Source organism: Podarcis erhardii, assembly GCF_964252035.2.
Source record: "Podarcis erhardii genome assembly, chromosome: 6".
Classification (NCBI taxonomy): domain Eukaryota; kingdom Metazoa; phylum Chordata; class Lepidosauria; order Squamata; family Lacertidae; genus Podarcis; species Podarcis erhardii.
Window position 1 is genome coordinate 60,733,345 of NC_138510.1, and position 24,023 is coordinate 60,757,367.

At 42.0% G+C, this 24,023-nt stretch overlaps 1 protein-coding gene across 1 annotated transcript in view; it reads left to right on the forward strand.

Annotated features, from left to right (window-relative positions):
- The window catches only part of FGGY (FGGY carbohydrate kinase domain containing), a 149,258-nt gene that overhangs the window by 119,447 nt on the left and 5,788 nt on the right, over positions 1–24,023 (forward strand). The window lies entirely within an intron of this gene.

Sequence of the window (24,023 nt, forward strand, 5' to 3'; positions counted from 1 at the left end):
GGATCACAGTTGTCCCGGACTATAAAGTGCAGCGCAACAGTAATCAGTGCCTATAAAGAAGAATTAATTGCATTCACTTTAGCTTGGGCCTTTCCCCCCCTCTACACATAATTGCCACGGGGATAGTTGGAGAGGGGCTAACCCTGCTTTCCCTGCATGCTGTGAAATGTGCATGGCAATTAGTTCCATTTATGTGAAAGGGACCTTTTCTCTAAGCTTAATTATTGTATGTGTGTGGTCAGTTTTCAGGAGATGGAAACCAGGGAGGGAAGGACTAACCCTACACTGCCATTCTTGCATGCTGCAAACCTGCACATAACCCCCACATGGCACATTTACAGTCAGATTTCTACCTTTTCCGGTAGCCCGATTCAGCTGTAATAGTAAGCTATGGTTTAGTGGTACCTGCACAAGCTTTGGGGTCATGTACTCCCCACTGCTCTGGCTCACTTATATGGCAAACAGAAGCATCTGCTTCCATTGTAAAATAGGGCTGTACCCAAAGCACCAGCCCAGTCTGCAAATAATAAACTGAAGACAGCGTGTTTCCTCCTGAATTATGTAGCCCTGGTTCACTTTGCCGTTTCAGGTTAGGCAGAGGCCCTTAAGGTTAAGGAGTGATTTGAGGTTCCCATTTCTGTCTTTTGTTGCCAAGAAGGAGAGGGGAGAAGCCCCGCATTTACTCACCAGGCACTCTGGAGTTAATGTGAAGAACACAGCCAAGAAATGAAGGGAGGCATTAGGTTTGGATTTCATACATTGTAATATATAAACCAATAGCCAATGGAAGGACCGACTTCATTTTACTCTGTTTTAAAGTTAAGTTTATCATTACATTTTATGGTATTGCACATGAACACAAATAAACACACATATACAAAACTTAATGCTGCCATTTCAGAGGGCAGTGGTGGTGGGCTCTGACAGACTGCTTCTGCTTCAGTTTAAGGCACCAATTTAAGCATTAGAGGGGACACATGAGGAAAGGTGAAGGAGTACAGCCCACTGTCCTCAGAGGCGCTGGCATTAAAAAGTAGTTGTAGTTTTTTAAAGGAAAACACAAACCTCTAGTGCCAATTGGCAAATTGTAGACTGGGTTCCCACCAGCCAAAATGGCCACTCCCTGTTTTGTTTTTGTTTGTTTGTTTGCAGTGAAGGGACAACTTCAAGTTTCAGAGGTAAACTTAGAATTTTTTTACCAGCTCTACTTCTATGCTAATCAAAGTTTATCATCACACTCAAACTCTGAAGAACTTGGGTTAGTTTGAATTGTGGTTAGTGAGCAAGTCGGGATCACAACCTGTGGTTTGAACCTGGCTTTATTAAACTAAGTTTAAACAGAGTTTCCCTGAGTTTGTACATGGTGAGTTTAAATGTGCAAGTGGAAGCTTCCAGTTTCCATTTCGTCACTGTGCCCGAGGTGAGAGGGGAGCACTCGTGCCTTGAGAGTTGCTGCTTGTAAACACTGTACAAAGCCATTGACTAGCATTATGCCTGAAAAGCAACTGTGTGATATTTGGTGCTGCCTACTCACATGGGGCATGCCAAAGTCTCGGGAATATGGTAAAGCAAACCAGTGGAGACTATTGAAAGTATTCAAAGTAGATGGTAAAATGTGCAACTCTCATAAAAAATGTATCATTGAAATTACGTTTTTGGTATTGGCAGTTGGAGGTCAGTCTGACATACCTGCTTGTTATTTCTGGGGTGTTTGGGTTTGTTTGTTTTTAACGCAGGCAGATTTTTGAATTTATTACTTACCATTTAATAGTTACGGATTTTTTTAAAAAACGCACACACACAATTTATTACTTACCATTTATAGTTATGGACTGAGCAGGCTATAAAATCATTGGAAAATGCTACAGTTATCCATTTACTGCATTTTTTTAACATGTAAGGGTTCAGTAGGGGTTGGAGGTCATTCTGCCATTATTGTTATTTAACAATGACAGCCCTGTGCCAGCTGTTTGCTCAGTATTCTGCAAGGCGTAATGGAGGCACATCAGTTCCAAGTATATTTTGTTTTATTTGAGATTAGCTTAGAGGTTTGTTTGTTTTTTTAAAAAATGTATTTTAATCTTTCCTGGTTTTGAGACAAGGCCCTCTTGGACTTGGACTCATATGTAACAACAAGATGCTGACCAACCAAGTAGCAAAAAAACACATTGCAATCCTAAGCACCTTTACTTAAAAGTACAGTGGTACCTCAGGTTAAGAACTTAATTCGTTCTGGAGGTCCGTTCTTAACCTGAAACTGTTCTTAACCTGAGGTACCACGTTAGGTAATGGGGCTTTGTGCTGCCGCTGCATGATTTCTGTTCTCATCCTGAAGCAAAGTTCTTAACCCAAGATACCATTTCTGGGTTAGCGGAGTCTGTAACCTGAAGTGTCTGTAACCTGAAGCGTCTGTAACCCAAGGTACCACTGTAATGCTCACTGTTGCTACAAAACGTCTTTATAAGCACAGACACTTTAGGTTTTCAGCCTTACTGCTGGTTATATGATGAGTAGGGCACTTGGTTCAGCCTGAATTAGAGGTATGTGGACCACCATTGTTATAAAAGCATTCCTAGAGAATTCTCATGCACTTGCAAAGTCCACCTGTCAGACAAAGCCAAGCAACTTTTCCCAAATGTGGTAGCTCTACATATGGAGCAACATTTCAAAGAAAGAATGAGGCCTGCATTTGTTCTTCCTCTTCTTGACCCTAATGCTTTATTCCTTCACTATTCATCCTGCCTGTGTGGTGTTGTTGAACCCCATGAAAAGTAACTAGCACCCAAGTCAGAAACACGGTGCCCTTTGAAATCACATTATATGTTTCTTGCAGGGAACACGGGTGTAACAGCAGTGTTTCCTGCAGAAATCACAACCATGAGCCCATGTCTGATAACAATGACTAGACTAGGGGACATGAGATTCTTAAAGATAAGCGACTACAAGCCTTAATGACAACCACAGTCAATGGTTTGCTGCATAAGGAAACACTCTTGTAACACTGGCATTTTCCTTTTTTAAAAAATAATTTTTATTTGATTTTACAAATATAAAATTATAACAATACAACCACACATCAACAGTTGAAGATTCCTCCGAGTCTCTGGACTTCCCACCTTCCCCTCCATGGGTCCTATTGTTAAACCTTTTCTACTGCATCTTTTTCAATAGTTCAATAGTCCATGTTTTATATTACTCCATTATCTCCATAATACTTGCTACATTACAAGTGTTATTGCAATCCGGCTAATGTTTTCATCTGCCTACAGTGGTGTCCAAGATAAATTAAAAAATTTTCCCCATTCTTTGTTGAAGTTTTGATTCTTCTTGGTTCTTGAGCTTTCCGGTCTACAGTGGTACCTCAGGTTACATACGCTTCAGGTTACATATGCTTCAGGTTACAGACTCCGCTAACCCAGGAATAGTACCTCGGGTTAAGAACTTTGCTTCAGGTGGAGAACAGAAATCGTGCAGCGGCGGCACAGTGGCAGCAGGAGGCCCCATTAGCTAAAGTGGTGCTTCAGGTTAAGAACAGTTTCAGGTTAAGAACGGACCTCCAGAACGAATTAAGTACTTAACCTGAGGTACCACTGTATTTTGCCATTTTGGCATAGTCCAACAGTTTAATTTGTCATTCTTCTCTGGTAGGGACTTTATCTTCTTTCCATCTTTAACACTGGCATTTTCCATAGCAGTAGGCAGAGCCACTTATTCCACAAAGCCCATTTAGAAAGGGGTGTTGGGATAAAATAGTTCAAGCATCCTGTTTATGACAGAGGTATGCCTATAAATCTCCCCCTAAAGGAGAGAGTGGAGTTACTGTTAAGACAAAGTACTGTATATAAATCAGTGAAGGCCATTGCTCCAGAACATACCAGTTTCCATAATTAGATTAAAATATAATGTGTATTCCAATAATATGTTATCAGAATATTAAAACAATTGCATGTTTAAAGTATTGTGGGATTAATTGAAGTTATCCAAAATTTGTAAAGTATTGGGATTTATTCTGTATAGAGACATAATTCCTCCTGAAATACCTTACAGTGAGAACCATTTTTTCAACTACCGAGAAAATAGTGCAATTGCAAAAATGAGGGTAGGGCAGGATAGCTGATGTTGTTGTCGTTTCATAACTTCTCCAAGTTAGCTGTCTCTTTTTCAGAGAGTGCCTTCCTTAATTATGTGTGCTGTATTACAGGCAAATTGAATAGTCTGGCCACCCTCCCCTCTAGCTAAGCTGAAGGGAAACTTCAAGACGTATGCTAGAGAGTTGGAAACTCAATCCACCACATTAATTCCCCATCTGGGATTTGAACTCTTGCAATGCCAGTGCAGGAGATCAGAGTGTTCTGTAAGGAAACACAGGCATGTAGAGTCACTGTGCTAGCTGTCTGAAATGCCTGGGTATGTTTTTTTTTAATGAATTTTTTTCAAAGGACACGATGATTACTTCGTCTGGGGATTTGACACCAGCAATCCGAACCACCAGGACATACTTCGGCAAGCCTTCCTCATAAGATTGTTTGCTACCCCGCACGTACAGTTTCTGCTCTTTATCTTGGAAGGTGGCGGTGACAGTCAGGCTGCAGCTCTCAGCATCCATACACAGAAACATGCCCTACTGAAATCACTGAAGCTTCCTTTGGCAGAAATGTGAATGGCTTAGGAGCACATGATTGTGTAACATGTTGAAGCTGAGCAGGCATGGATCAGGCCAGGAGGCCATTGAGAGTTCTGCAAATTTCCAATAAAAAGAGACAGAAAATCTGGCACACTCATACTCAGCTGATTAAAAATTCATGCACATTGCTCTGTAGTGCACTACTGGGTTACTAGTAGCTCAATACATGAACTTCCTCCAATAATATGTATTGGACGTGAGGTGGTTTAGACTCTTGTCATCATTTGATGCCATAACCATCTAATGATGACCGTACATGTGTGGACTTGCCTTTGGCTGATATTTTAAGTGTTGTCTCCTCCCAGGCATAGAAATCAGCTTCATAACCCTTGCTCTATACCGCCGCCACACACCTAAAATCAGATAAATGGTCACACAAGACAGGGCCTTTTGAGTTTGGCACCTAGTCTTTGAAATTCCTCTGAAGAAGTCTGCTTAGCCCCCTCAGCGCTTATTTCTTCCCCTACTAATTTTCTATGGCTATTTTTCACTGGCTCTTATTTCAGTGTGGTTTTTTCATTTAAATAATAGCTAGTTATTATTTCTGCTTATGTGAAGTCTGTCTTATTCTGTTGCTTCTCAGTAGGAACACCATGAACCACAAATCCAGAATCTCAGTCAAGAGAGATGTGGTTTCTTCTGCTAGTCAGCAGACCAGATGAGGGATCTGTATATGGTAGTAGATCACCTACTGGGTGAGACACACATATCTATGGGATTGTTTTGGGTACAGATGACTTTTGGTTTGTTATTAGTTTATTTTACACAATTAATACAAAACAAAGCATATGTATCAAAATATTACAAGAGAGAGAAGAAATGTCCCACAAAATTTACAATGCATTAGTTATTACAAAGATAATTATATACAATATACACAACTGCATAATAAAAAGTGGGCAATACAAATGGTATCTAGCTTATTAGTCTTCCTACTACAAACTTACCATAATCATTTAGACTTAAGGTATTGATTAGAATAGATAGATTTACTCAAAACTGACAATTTAAGAAGGTTATTGACAAGCTGCAATGTGTTCAGAGGAGGGCAACCAATATGAAAAAGGGAACAGTTGATAGAGTTGGGTATGTTTAGCTCAGAAAAGAGGAAACTGAGAGGAGATATGATAGCCATTTTCAAACATCTAACGGGTTGTCACATGGAAGATGGAGCAAGCTTGTTTTCTCCTGCTCCAGAGACTAGTATCCAAACCAATGGAATTAAGTTACAAGAAAGGAGATTCTGACTAAACATCAGGAAGAACTTTCTGATAGTAAGGGTTGTTCAACAGTAGAACAGACTGATTCGGGAGATGATGGAGTTTTTTAAGCAGAAGTTGGAAGGTCACCTGGCACATAGAATTTAGTTAAAATTCCTGCATTGCAAGGTGTTGGAGTAGATAAGCCTCAGTGCCCCTTCCAACTCTACAATCCTATGATTCTATGTACTTAGGATTTACATCCATTTGAGTATACTTAAGAGTTGAACCCATTTTATATACAGCTCACTCCTCTGGTATTATAGCTCTGCTCTGACCTCTCAAAAATAACTTTGCAGGTATTTTACTGAGGACAATACTGGTTGGTTGGTTGGTTGGTTGGTTGGTTGGTTTTTTTCCACTGTACAAATGGCTTTTATTTATTGGCACAACATAGCTTATTATCTGTCTTTTAACTTCACATAGATTAGGTTACAAGGGGAGGGTGGAGGGAGGAGACGAGAGCTGAGCATTGATAGTAAATGAGATGTGTTAGCCTCTGTGATGGGAGATGTCACTTAGGGGATGTCACTTAGGGGAACAGGATGTCACTTAGGGGAACAGGATGATTAATTGCTCTAAAGAGGCGACATATTCTTGAAGCTCTTGGAAATAATAAAGAACTTGCTATTCATCTTATTTTCAAAACTTGATGCACCGATTTCTCTGTATTTTCGGGAAATGGGGGCTGAGCAGTCTATTAATTTCGCAGGAGCTCCACCTGTGGAACAATAATTGAAGTGCAACGCAAAGTTTTAGCAGCAGCTTTTCCAGTTAGCTTTTAAATTGCGGGTATTTGAAAAAGAGGGGGGACATCTGTGCAGAAGCAAGCAGTAAAGCAAGACAGCAGTCAACATTTACACAGGAGGTGTAACTTAGGCAGGCTCCATCCACAATATACATTTAAAGCTGTATCATACCACATTAAGCAGTCATGGCTTCCCCCAAAGACTCCTGAGAACAGTAGCTTGTTAAAAGTGCTGAGAGTTGGTCTCCTCACAGAGATACAGTTTCCAGAGTGGTTTAACAATCAGTCCATCTTTCCTGGGAACTCTGGATTGATTTTAGGGGAGGAAACTAAGCTATGTGTAGCAACTGTATTTGATAGGCTTTGGGGCCCTTATGCAAACATGTTTCTGTGGGGAAGGAGGAAGCCAATTTATAATAGGGATGTCCCACTTCCCAGGCATATAAATTAGTATTTCTGTTTCTCTTCATTTTTGTGCCATGTCTGTAGGTTAGTAAATTATTTTCTGCCTATGAAATGCCATAGGAGTCAGGTCCTAAATTTTATTCTGGAACCACATGGTGCTTGTGTTTCAGGAGGTGCTCATTCTGTCTTCTACCATATTGCTAGCAGGTGGGTACAGCCTGTAGTAAGACTAGTTCATAGAGAATAAGGTGGTCGTGGCTTCAGACCCTTTCAGAAACAGGCTCTTTGACACACTCTGCATCTGAATTCTACCCCGCACAAAAGGTGATTGATTTTAGATCATTTGAGAGTCACATAAAGGCATTTTTAGGGGAGAAATTTGAATGCAAGTTTCAGAGGACTACTTCTATACAGGTAAAACATTCCTTTCTCTCTCATCACTTCCATGGTGCTCACAGTCCTTCCCTTGCCCCGTTGGATCCTTGGCTCATTGTAATGAGCATTAGGAACTCTTTTTAGATAAGCTTTTTACAAGAAAAAAAAAAGCCCCCAGTTTTGGATTCTTTCATTTCATTCATATCTCACTACAGTGGCATAGCTACAGGCTCGGCACTTGGTCCCATTGTTTAGTAGCAAGTGCCAAAAGCAGCCATTGCAGCTGGAGGTGCATTGCAAGTATTGGACAGTACACATTTTGCCAGCGCAGCGTAGTAAGAAGTAAGGATGAAAGAAAGAGGTAAACATTGTATTAAAGCCAAGACAGGAAGTTATTTTATTCCTCGCAAAAGCTGAGTGTGCGCAAAAGTTCCCACGCTTTATGAAAGGGTTTGCCTCCTAGGTCCCATTGCCAAGAGTAATTCCTTCTCTTTCATTACGCATTGTGGCTCTTCGTGGTGGTTAAACATGTGGTCCATGGTTCACATGTGCGCTTCATGTGCCTGCTCTGAAGCATTTCATCTTCACATCGTCGTCCCCCCCCCCCCAATGACTGTGAGTCTTGGATTGCAGCTTTGTCCTTTTGAAAACTGTGATAAAAAAATAAAAGGTTAGTGTTCAGGTCCATTTATTTGTTGTGCAGGGCTGAAATATGATACAGTACAAGATTCCTGTTCCAGACAAATGTATCTACTCATGCTTAAAGCTGTAACCATCTTTTTCAAAACTCTTTAGAAATATTTCTGCAGGCTGTGTTTTAAGATATGCTTTCGCTGGGAAATGTTGTATTAGAAGCCAGCTTTAGATGCTGCTGTGCATTACCATCAAAACAAATCATCGAGAGACCTTGAAAAGCATCTCCAAGGTCTTGCAAGGCCTCAGAGATGCTTTCTGAGAAGTCGCCAGAAGTTGGGTTCTGAGGTCTCGGAAGGCCTCGGACAGCATCTCTGAAGTCTTGTGAGTCCTCAGACATGGCTTCCAGTGCTTCCCAAGGCAGCAGAAGTTGCATTGTGGGGGCCCTGTAGTGTTTTTTTTTGGGGGGGGGGTGCTCAGGCACCCAGAGCCCCCTATTGTTGGTGCCCCTGCAATGGATCCAAGGCTTTGGTTCATTTATTGGAGGCAAATCTAGAAACACTGAGCCCTCCTGTTTGAACCAGAGAATGCTCAACCAGAGCCCAGCAAGTAAATGAAAGAAATATACAACATGCCTCTAGATAACAGTTCTAGAGTGACATTATTTTGTAAAGCCTGACAGTTTTCATTTTTAGGTTTCTCCTCAGGTAAAATGAAATGTCAGTCAATTTTGGGGTTCACATATCTCCACAGTTAGTTGTATTATGTGATTTAAGTTCCTTGTTTTGGGCATACAGGCAAAAACATATACACACTGTAGTTGCATTAGAAGGGTTCACAGATGGTCTCTCAAGATTCTCAAGTCTGGACTCACCATTTGCAATGGCTATACCATGTTTTTTGTTATTGGCCCAGCTAGTAGCATCCTCCTTCATGCAGGGGTGGACTTTGGTAATATGGTGCCCTGAGTGAGGACGAAATTTGGTAGGCCTCCACCGGAAAATTTTTATTTTCACAATAATTACTTTTGTATTTTTTTATTTCATGCCTCTTTGACTCAGAGCCCTCTGCAGGGGAACTGCCCACACCACCCTAAATCTAGGCGCTGCTCTATAAGACCCCTAATGTCATTCCTGGGCATTGGAGTGGGGCCAATACAAGAAATATGGTAGATATAATTCTGAAAGTGGCCATTTTCTAAGAGGTGAGGAAAAGGAAAATGTCTTCTGAGAAATTTCAGTTCAGCTCTAATCTGCTTCAAGATACCTGTCGTTAACAGAACTAAACTTTAAGACAAATTTACTCAAATAGCCTCAAGTAAAAAAAAATACCTTGAAAATGGTACAGGGAAGACAATGAGAACTTGTTTTTTCTTGGATAAATGATCTCTCCTCTCTGTGTGGCTTCAGTTTATTTTCTCAGAAAATACCTTTGAACTAGGGATTAGTTGTGTTTCGGATTTGTTCCATTAAGCCATTTTCACAGTCTGAAATTGCTGCTAATGGGAAGAAATGTGTGGTTTGAAATGTGTAGTGTTGGATCAGCTAACTAGTTTTTGCAAAAGGACAGCTAATAAATAAAAAAAAGAGTAGATGAGAGCTGTGGAGAGAGGTGAAACATCTGTAGAGATAAGAGCTTAAGTAAGAAATATTCGTGCAGTTTTGGCACCTGCTGCCCTGGCACAGTATGCTTGAATAGGTCCAGATTTTAGCCGAGTTCTATACAAATTCAAAGCCAATTCTGTACACACTTACCTGGGAGGAAGTCCTAGTAAACACCTGTCTAGACAGAGGTTCAGTTCAAGTCCTTCTGAGACACTGTCCTGTCAGCTGTAGGAGTTGGGGCAACAGTCTTCTTCTGCTTCTTCTTTTTTTTTTGCTCTGGAGGAACCTGAGGGGAAAACTATTCTTAGGCTCTCTTCTCTGGAGGTGTAAGGTTTCCTAATCCCCAGAGCATCTCTAGTCCTGTGCTGTATGAGAACTAGTCAGAGCTCAACACTGGAGGTCTGTGCAAGGGCATTTCTTTCACCCACGCTGCCCCTGCTACAATTCCAGGGCCCACAGATTACCACCCCTTCTGGGTCAGTGGTATCTCACATAGCTGGCTGTTTGTGTCCACCATGGCCATGGTTTGTGTCTGACTGCAGAGCTGGTCAGCAAGTGCTCCTCATCAGCAGTTATGAGTGGTTGGATCTTTGATAAGCAAGCAATCTTAAATGTTGTAAATGACAATCAAGCAGATCTGATACTTGCCCTATTCAGCAGGCAGGCCCCACAGCCTTTTCATGTTGAGTGAGAAGGTCTGAAGGACTGTAAGCATATTTAGCCAAGTGTGCTTCAGTCCCCCTCATGGCTGGGAACCCTACATGGCCATGGGAAACACTCTGAGTATCTCATCAGATCTTTCTACAAGATGTTGGAAGAATGGGGCATGGCCCCTCCACCAGTAGAATTTAAGAACGCCTCATCAGGGCTACTGTGTCAAAAATATTTCAAGACTCTTTCAGAAATGAAGCCTAGGCTACAAGGGTTTGGGTTTTAGCTTTTGGTGCTAGCTCTTTTCGATCTCAGAAGATTGTGAAATCTGATTATTCAGTTTTATTTACACAATGTGGAACTTAAAGCTATTGGAATACTGAAAAGCACAGTAAAATGTAAACAGATACCCATGCAGGCAAAGCTTACAAAAACAGAAGAGGTGAATTTTCTGCTAATACATCCTCTCCAACGTGGGCCATGATTTATTGTCTCATGGATGACAGATTGGGGGAAGGTCACATCTTGGAAAAACAATTGTCCATGAGGAGGTGCATAAATTTTATTTTCTCAAATGGTTGAGTTCAGCTCTATAATCTTTGGAATGTTCAAAATGCATTCCAGTTCCCACAGCAGCACCTGCAGAAAGCTTTGTGTTGTCTTTATGGATAGGCTTAATATAGGCACGTTTTATGTCTGCCTATATTAGCAGTGTGGAATGCATGTGATAAACAGTCATGGTAAGCTCACTAGAATTGGATTGATGAAATGGAGATAAATAACAAACTCAGCATTCATTTCATATATCTGTAAGGAAAATCTCCAGAAAACGTCCTTCTATCACTAGAGAGAATATAGATTAAAGGATTTTTCATCCTCAAATTATGCAAATATTTGACAAGTAAGAACAAAAAGCCTGGTAGGCCTTAAAAGTAGTAGTAGTAGTAGTAGTAGTAGTTTGTTTGTTTTTGTTAATCACCTTAGGCACCCTAGTAGGAAAGTGGCATCAAAATATATAAAATAAACCATCATTCTTACCTTTCCTTCCTTGGAGGTTTTTAAGCAGAGGTTGGATGGCCATTTGTCATGGATACTTTAGCTGAGATTCCTGCATTGCAGGGGTTGGACTAGATGACCCTTGGGGCCCCTTCCAGCTCTATAATTCTATGATTCTATACCTTCTTACCTTCCTTAATTACTTTCCAGAGTTATATTACCAATTGATCTTCTGACAAGAGGTCATGCCAAAGGATGCTGTTGCATATCTCTTTTTCACGGTTGACCACATCCTTGAGTCTGATTTCAGACAACCACCATCTAGTGTCTGTTGAATCCATCTTTTCCTTCACTGATTTCTCCTCTGCAACCTCATCATCCTACCTGAATTTGAAAAGGGCTGGAAACCACAGTGGCATTCTCAAACACAGTACTATTCTCAAAAATGGATGGTGGATCTTCTCCTGTGCTTGTTGTTCCATCCAAGGTTTAGGACCACATTGAAGAAAGCAATGATTTGCTGGGTGGGGTGGGGAGAATATACGCTACTCTTTAAATACATAGTATGTAGCCTCTCCTTCTTCCTCAGTTGACTTTATTTCTCCCATAAACATCTACCAAAGGCATAACTTACCATTTCTTTCCTCTATAGGACTTTACAAAAAGGGTACTGGTGAGGCATGATTGCTCTCGGTGGAGGAGATTACTGTGTTAGCAACATAGGAAGGTGCCTTCTACCAAAACATACCAATGGTCCATCTAGCTTGTCAGGGAACTGCCATCAGTGCCAGCGGGAGAGAGCAAAATCCAGAGAGATTCCAGAGAGCGTCCCGGGATTGGGAGAGGCAGCCCATCTTCTGGGGAAGAGAATCAGCGTAGCACCAGTGGAGAAGGGGGGCAGATGGGGGAAGCGGCGAGGCGGTCCCATGACTCCTTGCCGAGGACCAGTGGGGAGAGTAGGGGTCCTCCACTGCCTACGCCCTCCTTGTGCAGAAGGCTTTCGCGCAGAGAGAGTAGGAGGAGACTAGGCGTCAAAGAGCTTCTTTGCTGGAAGAAGTTTAAGAAACGCCCACTGACGGATTCTGCCAGCGATTGAGGCAGCCACGGGTGAGTGGCTGTCTGGACAGAAAAGGTTCACTCAGGCAACCCAGCCAGGTGTTTGCACCGGCTTACGCACGAGCAACCCCTAGAACCATTACATAGCTCATTATTGTTTACACAAGGGATGGATAACTTGTGGACTCCAATTTCCATGAGCAACAGCCCCAAATGGCCAATGGTCAAGCGTTATGGAAACTAGTCTAACAGCATCTGTTGGCCACTGGTTGCCCACTCCTTGCCTACATTGCTGGGCAGCAGATTTCCAGGGTTTTAGACAGAAGCTTTTCCAAGTCCTACCTGGAAATGCCGGGGATTGAACCCAGGACCTCCTGCATGCAAAGCACATGCTCTGTCACTGAGCTACGGCTCTTCCTCTTTGATTTGTTATTCATTGTCTTTATCAGCATGAATCGTAGAGTCTCTGGATGCTTGTGAAAGATCAGAATTCTCTCCTCTTCAGCCCCATTCCACTTCCCACCAGATAAATTTGGCAGCATATGCCATCAGCCAGCCTAAGTCTAATTTGTTTTTGGTCATGTCATATCTAAAGCAAATTTGAAATGTTCTTCGGGGGGGCTTTCCTAATTCTCATGTAAGCTCCTCTTACTGCTTATTAATCTTTCATACGTGCTTGTTTACATTAATTTTTTTATTTAAAAAATCAGAAAAAGTCCATGCTTTTTGTCAGAGATTTCCAACATGGTGCCTGTTGGCACCGCTGTTCCCTTGAGGTCTTCCCTTGATTTCCGACAAAGCCGCTGAACGCATCCCCCAACCCAATTCATTGTCCCTCGCTCGCTCCATGAGCTGGTAAGTGTGATTACTTTTTTCTGACTTGAAAAGTTCAAAAAGCTGAAAGAGGAAGTGGGAAAGAGCTTTTCAATACTCAGATGAATTCTTCCGGATCCAACTTTTACCTAGATCCCCTGGAAAGGCAAAGTGTGTTTTGTGTGTTTTCCTTCAGCTTCTTGGTCTGATCCAGGAAGGAGGAAGTGAAGTTACCTGAAGCAGTGATGCCCATGTCATTCTCTCAAAAATCATAATGTGCCCATGGAACTAAAAAGATTGGCTCCTTCTGCATTTTCGATCAAGTTTCTGGTTTAAGTTACGAAATACAGTACAAATCATTCATGATGCAGATGTTAGCCCTTTGTACAATCGAACAGGCTCTTTGGCATCACTCAGGCTACTGCAGCTGGAAGCGAACATGAATAACAATTCAGCAAGAGGGATTTCAAACCCTTAGCTTGAGGAAGGCACTAAATGTTGGGGAAGAGACCATGAGGGGTAGATTCACTGAGCTAGTACTGGAAAGATGGAAATGAATGATTAAAAAATCCTGTTGGGCAGAAAGCGAGGAAACACAACTGCATGGCTGTGTATTTTTATGGCAGTAACAATGAGGCATGGTGGCCTCCGAAACAGTTCTCATGATAAAATCCCAGCTGGATGCTCAGAACTGTGTTGTGGTCTGTGCTTGGGGATTTGACAAAGCAGCTTATATGCATGTGAACTGGCTAGATCCAAAACATTTTTATGAGAGGGCAAATGAACATATGGAAAGAATCGAGAAAACCCCATCCAGCTTTTAATATGTAAACAGTGCTCTAGCTGTAGGTCATAAAGTAAATACAGATTTTTTAAAACACCCGATCGCCAGATGGTGAAGAAAAGGCGATGAAAGCAAAATGTATGCTATGAACGTGACGAGAAATTGACGGGATACGTTTTCGGAGTGTACCTTCGCTCAAGTGGCTTTCCACAAAACTCAAAGTGTAGCATTTTTCAGGTGTGAGCATCTTAAGTCTTATTTCATCAGAACCACCCTCTCTTCACTTTTTCCCTACTTCAGATCCTGAACCCATCTATCTCTGGCCTTCACAGTGGGGAACAATGTTCCCAAGTGAATTGCAAAACAATTGCAGATCATCTGTAAACAGAACCTTCCCACAATCCTGGGATTGCCTGTAAGAAGCTTTTAGAATTCGTTGGCATCTGTTCCACAATCGCCCCCCCCCCCGCCTGAGTTTCTTGTAGACATGATATTCTTCTGGATTTCCTACTCCACTGTCATAAACATGCTGTTGATCTCCTGCTTCATTTGGCCCCAGAGGAGGTTGCAAAACTAGTGAGGAGAAGCATTTCTTCCTGCTTTTATAGTCATGCTGAAAAGCAGCTTCTCTGAAACCCTTTTAAAATAAACTTCTTTCTTTCTTTTTTTTAAAGAAAGACACCCTATCAACTTTCTAACATCTGCAAAGCACACAGTGAAGTGATAATGCACGTAGAAGTTCATGGGTACTGATTTTTCCTGGAACATATTACATATTATTATTATTATTATTACATGGTGCTGTGGAACCTCAGGCCTGGGAGCTAAATGTGCTCCTCTGTGTCTGGACCTCTGGGCTCTCCTCAGCCACAACCTCTCCCTCAGACCATCTCCCCCCTCCGTGCTTTTGCGTGGCTGGAATGTGTTCTTGAACATCTGCTTTCCTGGAAGGAGAATGTCATACACAGATCCAGTGGTTTTTTTCTAGAAAAAGAGGTGCAGGTAGTCACCATGAAGTTGTTACAGTAAGTGTCACACCTTTTAACAACAACGAAAAGAGGTGCCAGTACTGCGTACCCTTGAATACCCCCTGAAGAAGAAAAACAGCCCTGCACAGACCGATAAACATTGGGGAAGGAGGAATACCCCCTGAAGTTTGCAGGAATTGATTATACAAAGGTAAGGGACCATACAATGTATTCTTTTCCATCTGGTCCCAACCACCATTTGTTTGCACCCCTGAAAGTTTCCCTTGAGGAAATAAGCCATTCAGGCTGGAAATCATTCCCCACCCCAATTCTCCAAGCACTCTAGGTATATTGAAAAATAAGACAGTCCCTGCCCACAGGCTCACAATTTAAAAAGGGGAAACAGGAAGCAAGCATTGAAACAGCTTTGGTTATTTATTTATAGCACTCCCTTCATCCCAAAGAACCCCAGGGTGGCTTAGGGCAGGCAGCACAGTGACTCAGGCTAGCCCTGTTCACCGGGTCAAACCACAGGGTTAAATGTGTCGCTTGTCATTGCATTTTCTCTTGTAAAAAGTATAGCCAGTAGTTTCTATGGGCCCTGGTCAGAGTTAACCCTTTTTTCTTTGTGCTGCAGCCCTAAAGGACCGCCCCCCACCAGCTGCTATTGGAGGCAAGCTTCCATTGGCATAAGGCTACTGCTAACCCTCCCCACCCCCAATAGCTGCTATAGGGGCTTTCCTCTCAGGTCTAATATTTTCATGGAGATGATTTTAATCAGGACCACAGCAGGGGGAAAGAGGTGTGTTTCTTCATTTGCTTGTAAGTTGTATACCATGGACCTGATCTTGTCCCCAATGGGCTGATGAAACAGTTGTATTTATTATTTTGGAAAGAGTCATACAACTACAAGTTAGAAACTGCATGAGGTTGGGGTCCCTGGTCTTTAACCTAGAGATGTTGCTGATCTGGGAGAGTGGCGTTTGCTGCTCTGCACAACCATGGGCTGGCCCCGGGGATGTCTGCCATCTTCCTGCATGGCTGGCTGAGGGGATGGTCGCTTGACACCCCCCCCCCTCTGGGCAGCCACAGACCACATCTGAGCAGGCCTGGCCCCATAGGCGAATCAGAAGCAGGGGTGAGGGGCTGGGCCAGGCTCTCCTTGCAGTATTTACTATGGCAACTGCATGTAGGCCGTCCTCTTTGCTAACTGGCAGGGGCCAGCTCGAGTGGTAGATAAGCCATTGGGTTGCCTTCACAGTTGAGTGGGTACCCCATTAGAGGGGTCCAGAAGGAGAGATTTTTGCCCAGTTGCCCACACGGGGGTCGATGGGCCAAAACACCTCTCACAACAGTGGCCTGTACAGGTTCATTGCACCCGATCAATGTTGGGAGCGACTCCCAGCACCCGGTCAACCTCATTAGGTTCCTGTCAGCCAAACTTACTCGCATCTGTAATCAATCAAGTTGTAGCCTAATTCAACCCAATACGAATCTCCTGTGTTCCTTTCTATGGTCTACCCCTCACCAGACTCTGGACATCACATGCCTGTGCCAGCAATTTGAGTTCAACAGCATTTGGGGAGCTGCAGGTTACTCACCACTAGTATACTTGATACGACAGCTTTTGAACAGCCTCCTTTAATGTGAAGGAAATGTGAGAACCTTCCCAAGTGGGCTGGGAGTTGTGGATGAGGCAGAGAGTGTGGGCGTTTTGCACTGCTTCTTCTTCACAGGTTAAAGAGGCAGCGTTTATTCCGGGGCTTCCCACCTCGGCGTACTGGCCCTTGCCACAGACAGTTGACCCCGTCCCGATCCTGAGTCACCAGGCCCATTCAAGAGCACCTGTTCCCTCCCAGCGTGCAAACCCCAGCGCTGCTGAGTCAGAGACCAGAGCACATTAAATCATTGTGCCTGCTTGCCAGCAAAAAGCAGAGGAGCTGAAAGCAGAGTTAAGCTGCTTGGGCTCCTTCCACTGCCCATGTAAGCTGAGCCTCCCACTGCTGGGCAGCCAGGCTGGCACCTGACCCACTTGAGTCTGAGCAGAGTGGCCAGCTGCCTGTTATTAAATACAATTGCTTAATTATTTGTTAGTTGCAGGGTGTTGAGGGGGAGGCACTGGAACAGAAACATGCCTAATATTAACAGCAGAGTTACCACAAAGCAGGCTTTCCGACTGAAGGATGGTGGGTTGACAACCGGCATGGCTCATTCTGCTTCTAAATTTGGCTTTCTGGAGAAGTGACTAACGTCATGACTGGCACGGCAGAAAAATGCCGCCTTCAGTTGTGCTGACCCTTCTCTCCTTTTGATTCTACCCAGCCTAACTAAGGCTCTGTTTACATGGGGACTGCCCCTGGAGTGTCTTTTGATACGTTAGAAAAGTTTCATGCTCTGCTTTGTCCTGCAGTGATCCCTAATAATTCTCTCCTGCCCTTGGCCCATTTCCTCACTGTCCCTTTTCGTGAAAAGAGCTTGTGGTGATGTGCATAAACCCCCTCTTTTCTTTTTCTGTGGAAAGCATGGGAGGACGTGAGGGGGCGATCACAAGGCATTTTATTCTTCCCAAAGTGTTGTTCTGATTCTGTGAATCACGAAACCCTGAGGGCACGTGGGACAATATGTTTTATTTAGGCATGGTAGTGTTTCAAATACAAGGTGAGGGATTCATCAGGCTAACTGTTCATGGGAGAAGCGTCATGCCCTCTGCTTATCCAATGTCTTGTAGACTTCTTTTTGATTATTTCTATTTATTATTTGTTTTCTAAAAGGGTATCGTGCATAAGCATTTTTTTGATTGATTCTATTTCTATGCCACTTTTTTTTCAAATAAATCCCAAAGCGGCTTACAAACAGAAGATAAAAATAACATAATGGAACATCACGAATACAGCATAAATTGTATAGAATACTTAACAAATCATCAGTAAAGCAATCACAAATAAAACAATTGCCATCTATGTAACAGTAAGCATGGCTCTGCAGAGGAATAAGGAAGACTACTAACTTGATTTTAAAAAGTAATGCTAGAAGCATTATCAGTTTTAATAGCATGAATTTATACCAGGAAGACAATGTAGCATCCAGCAACCATAGGGAAACTATTCTGATGCATCAAAACCGCAAGGCAGCTAAAACAAATTTAAAGCCTCACCAGCCAAAGTCCTGCTGGAAAAGCTTTTAATAACATTCTTCTGAGAGGGAAAACAGAGCTGGTTTGACCTGAGAAGTTCCACAGTAAAGGTGCCACTGTAAAAAAGGCCTTGTGCTTTGTCAACTTGAATCTAATTTCCACTGATTCTGGCGCTTGGAGCAGTGCCCAGACATTATCCTACTTGTACGTGTATGTCTGTGTAAGTGAGAGAGATGTTGTAGGTAAATATGGAACAAGGCTGCTGTTTAGGGCTTTAAATAACTGCACTTTGAATTGTGCCCAGAAATTAATTGGGAGCCAGTGGACAGAAGAAGCTGGTGAAGACTTTTAATTAGTCTAAAGCTATGACACGCTGGCATGGCTTCAAATCATTTAGTCAGACCAAAGTGCAACAGATAAATGGTCCCAGAAAACAGAAAAGGGCGGACAAAGGAAAGACAGAATGCTATATTAATCTTAGAAAGATATCTACAAATGGATATCCTTGAAGTGAGGTTGCTACTGGTGTCAGCTTCCGGAAGGGCACCATTTCCTGCTTGCCTGTTTCATTTTTAAAAATTAAACAGGGAGAGATGCCATTTTGAAAGTTTACTTTGGGAATAACGCTGATAACGCTTTTGGGTGGCATGCGTATTTGTGGTACGACAAGGTTAAAGTTCATAAAATGTTCAAAAATCATATTGTTAGAAGAGCAATTTTTATGGTCTGGACAAAATATAAAGACTTATTGGAGAGCAAAACACCAAGGTGGCTTTCACTGGCAGAGGCCAAGGCACGTAAGAGACTTAACATGGAGGCCTACTGGCCAAAATATTGGGAATTAATTGAAAAAGATGGTGACAATTGGAAGCTGCAGAGTTTTGAAAATGTAAAAAGCAAGGTGCGAGATTGGTTGCATTATGCTCAAATCCGGGAAATCTTCAAAACAGATAAAAAGGTTGGGTTTCAGGTGGAAAAATCGAAATTAGAGACAGAATTGTTAGAACCTAAAGACAAATTACTTTCAAAAATGTATAACTTGCTGCTTAAATGGAATACACAGGATGAGACAGTCAAATCCGCCATGATAAAGTGGGCACAGGATATTGGACACAACATTATGTTTGAGGACTGGGAAAGGCTATGGACCACCGGATTGAAATTCACGGCATGTAGTGCCCTGAAAGAAAATATTATGAAAATGATATACCGGTGGTACATGACCCCAGTCAAGCTTGCTAAGATATATCACCTGTCTGATAATAAATGCTGGAAGTGTAAAGAGGCGGAAGGGACGTTCTTTCATCTCTGGTGGACATGTCCGAAAGTGAAGGCCTTTTGGGAAATGATCTATAATGAGTTAAAAAAGGTATTTAGATATACCTTGCCTAAGAAACCGGAGGCCTTCCTTCTGGGCATTGTAGACCAGAATGTGTTAAAGAAGGATAGAACTTTTTTTATGTATGCTACAACAGCAGCAAGAATTCTCATCGCAAAGTGTTGGAAGACACAAGATTTACCCACACTGGAGGAATGGCAGACGCAGTTGATGGACTATATGGAACTGGCGGAAATGAATGGCAGAATCCGAGACTTGGGAGAAGAAAAAATGGAAGAGGACTGGAAAAAATTTAAGGACTATTTACAAAAATATTATAAGCTGTATGAATGTTAAGAAAATGCACTTTTTAGGAAATATTAGCCCCAGCAATGGTAATTAGGTGAAATGAAAACTAAGGCACAAGAAAAGAGAGGTGAAATTAAGAAAAATTTTTATTGCATTATGTTTTAATCACAATATATAAGATCATGGTTACAATAACTGTGACTTTGGTAACATGAAATTGAAAGATACAATAAGTAATGAATTGAAAGATACAATAATGAATTGAAAGATACAATAAGTAATGAAATAAGATAATAAATAGCTGAAGACTTCGTATTATGAATATTGGGTTACAAATATACTGAAATGGGTAATATGACAAAATGAAAGATACAATAAGTGATGAAATAAGATAACAAAATGCTGAAGTTGGTATTATAAATAATGCAGATTCGGGAAGACGTGGGGAAGTCCAAAAGATTCTGTAAAAGAAATATGATTTATGAAACTTTTGTATTTTATTCTTTGTTCTTTTTTATTCTGTAAAACTAATAAAAATATTTAAAAAAAAAAAGGGAATATAAATGTCTATGGCATTGTGCCTTTGGCACTGCAAAGCTTTAAATTTGTCACTGGCTTCTTATGAGGATTGGGCAGAGGTGTGTGGGGGGTAGCTCTATTAGGGTGGGTGTGAGGAACCTTTTTGGCTCTCGGCCCTCACTCCCTTATTGCCAACCCTTCAAGGGCCACTTGCCACTGGTAGGTGGGCCACACTCTTCATGCGCCCCTCAGCCAAATACTTAGTTACTCTCCACTCCTATCCATTTGCCAAGATTTCAGGGGACACCGAAAGTTTCAGACAACTTTAGATTGGTGAGGAGGGATGAACTCCCCCTGCTCTCAATTCAGATTGGCTCAGCAGGTATAAACTTTCTCAACAAGCGCTTTGTGGGGAAAGCATCTGTTTTCCAGAGAATTCTCTTCTGGCTCATAATATTGGCGCTTTCGTTGATTGTACATCATCCTGTACCTTATCATGTTGGCCCCTAGTCACAGAGAACTTCTGGGAAGGCCAACCATCACCAGCCCTCCCAAAAAACCGCTAGGGGAATAATAGATAATTTTACATCTGGGTGGAACGCAGCGACTGTCTGGCAAGAAATGAGAAACGCAATTGATGATCCAAACAAAAGATACTCACTAGACAAAAAGATACATATGAGGGTAATCTGGTCATGTAATTTCTAGACAATAGGAATTCCATTGAGAGTATGTGGAGACCTTTAAAGAACACCTAAAAAGCAACTGGCTTTGTTGTTTATGTAGTTTCATAGCCATCCATGAGAGTTTAATTGAGAAATGCTTAAAGCAGCTGGAAGAATTCAGCTTTGTCTTCTGATTGTACATGTGTAGAATCTTATTTAACATTTGAGCAAGAGAAGCGTTTGTGTGTGTGTGTGTGTGTGTGTGTGTGTGTGTTACACACATGTATATACACACATACACACATACATGTATGGCATATGGTTTAGGTAGAAATCCCATTGTTAAACATGTTGTATTACAGTCGTACCTTGGATCCCGAATGCCTTGGTACTCGGACATTTTGACTCTCAAACACTGCAAACCTAGAAGTGGGTGTTCCTGTTTGCAAACGTTCTTTGGAACCTGAACGTCCAGTGGGGCTTCTGCAGCTCCCGATTGGCTGCAGGAACTTCCTGCAGCCAATCAAAAGCCGTGCTTTGGTTTCCAAACGTTTTGGAAGTCGAACGGACTTTGGGAACGGATTCCGTTTGACTTCCAGGGTACGACTGTATTCTGGTCACTGGACATTAGTACTGCTGCTGACTCTTGTTAGCAAAATAGTATGTGCTTCTGTTGTCTTATGCTGAAATCCTATGCACACTTTTCTGGGGGTAAGTCCCTACTGAACTAAAGGGGTTACTTTAAGTAGGCATGTATAGGATTGCAATACTAATTCTTTTGCAATTCACATCTGTTAAACTCAGTTTTTCCCTGCGTATGAAGTTAAGTGGCCGTTGCAATTCTGATAATCTTTCATCGCTAGCTAGCTTGTTTACTGGCCTGTCTCTGTCTCATACTCAGTTCTGACACTGTAACAAAAGCTAGAAGCTATGAATTCATCCATTTATTTATACTCCACAGTGGCTCTATTTTTGTCAGCAAAGAAAACCCTTCACTTGCATTTTGCCTAGCCTTTAAAAATTATGATCAAATTATGATCAAACATGGACACTTGTGTCTTTATTTTTAGCACAGAATTTACAGGAAATGAAAAATGAAATGAGAAAAAAGTAATTTTAGCAAAAAAATATTTTTTTAAAAAAGAATTCATTGTACTTTCTTGATTTTATTTAAGCCTGCTTCAAACAAGAGACAAGGCTAAATGGGCCTGTCTGTATACATCCCATGTGACAAACTACACACGAGAATGACTTCCATATTTTGTGGGAGCCCCTTCTTACTGAGCTGCCTAAAAATAAGTTGCTACGTTCTTTAAATTAAGGCTGCAATTCTATACAGTGGTACCTCGGGTTAAGTACTTAATTCGTTCCAGAGGTCCGTTCTTAACCTGAAACTCTTCTTAACCTGAAGCACCACTTTAGCTAATGGGGCCTCATGCTGCCGCCATGCTGCTGGAGCACGATTTCTGTTCTCATCCTGAAGCAAAGTTCTTAACCTGAGGTACTATTTCTGGGTTAGCGGAGTCTGTAACCTGAAGCGTATGTAACCTGAAGCGTATGTATCCCGAGGTACCACTGTACACATCTATTGAACTCAGTGGGGCCTACTTCTTACACATGTATAGGAGAGTACTATCAGTTTGGTAGCTGGAAATACTGATCTGAACATGAAGCCTTTATCCCTGAAGAACATACTTGCCATTATGCTATACTTAGAGATAAGCACCCAAATTCAATAGACTGCTGATCTGAACACTTTTGGCATTTCCCATGACCCTGATTGACAGTGACTTTTTAAATACGGGGTATATTTTGAGTTGAGCAAGAACTGAAGAGACTGCAATCTTGGCTGTGCTATTGGCTGACTCCCATGTGACCTTGACACACTATTGCGCTTGACATGGAAGCTTTCCAAAACTCTAGAATTTCATACTATTGTTGTTCTTTGGTATTATATATATATATATATATGTTTATTTATATGCCACCTTTGAAGGCATAGCCTTCGCAAGTCATTCCCAATACCCTTTCCCTTTCCATGTAGTTATAAAGTCTAATTGGGGGATTAATGAAATAATGGCGGTGAGGAAAGTCCTTTTCACCTCTCATATTCTCTTTTAAAATTAGAAGTGGACCATGGAGGGCATCCCTTGAGCCGCATGCCTGCTGGAGAGCGTAGAGGTTATATCGGCCAACATTAATGCAGAGACAGTGATTGAATAAATAACAAAAATAGATCTAAAATGGTGCTTCATGACAAGGCACTAAGTATGGCATTGTCTCTCCCCCTCCTCTGAAAGAAGCCATTTCATCTTTTTATGGCTTGTGTGGGTGGGTGTTTTCTTCTTCCCAGAAGTCTGGAGGGGGAAAATCTTTGAGGCTAAGTGAATAACTGCTTTTAAATAAAACGTGGGCAAGTATATATTTATCTGAAAGGCTGGATCATCTCCAAAAGAATAATGAGTGCCTCAGCCAAGCAGAGAATGTTCTCTGTACAATACCTGTGACCCAGAGAGGAAAGACTAGATTGCTCGAGGGAGTTGCCAGCTGTCCTTCTCTTTTCAGACTAGATTCCTTCCTTTCCAGGATACGTAAAGCCTCCCACATAATCAGCTTGCAGCTCAGCAAGTGCACATTTACCGTCCCTTTGCTTTGTGGGCATCAGAGATCTTCTCTCAAGGAAGTGCTCTTGTTGGGAAGGGATTCCATATTCCCAGCACTCGGAGCAAAATATAATTGCTGGGGAAATGCGATTCTTCCTCCCAGCTAGCATAGAGCTGTTGGAAATTATAGTGCTGCCTGGAATATGGTTTTCATGAAACTATTGGATAGTTCCTGTGACATTACCGATAACTGAGGGAGAAAAACCAACTCTCATGTGCCCATTGTATGCTGCAGTGCAAATAGTGATATTCAGCCTGCAGGGAGGGCACTGGAATGGAAGCTGCAGTTGAGCAAGGCAAAATGCAAAAAAAATTGCATGTCCAGTTGAAACCAGGCAACCAGTCTTCAGACTTTGCCTTGAGACTAGTTTCTTTTGCAAGTCCCCTTTTTGCACATCAAAGGGTTCTCCAAAACAGCACAACCATCCTATTCTGCAGTA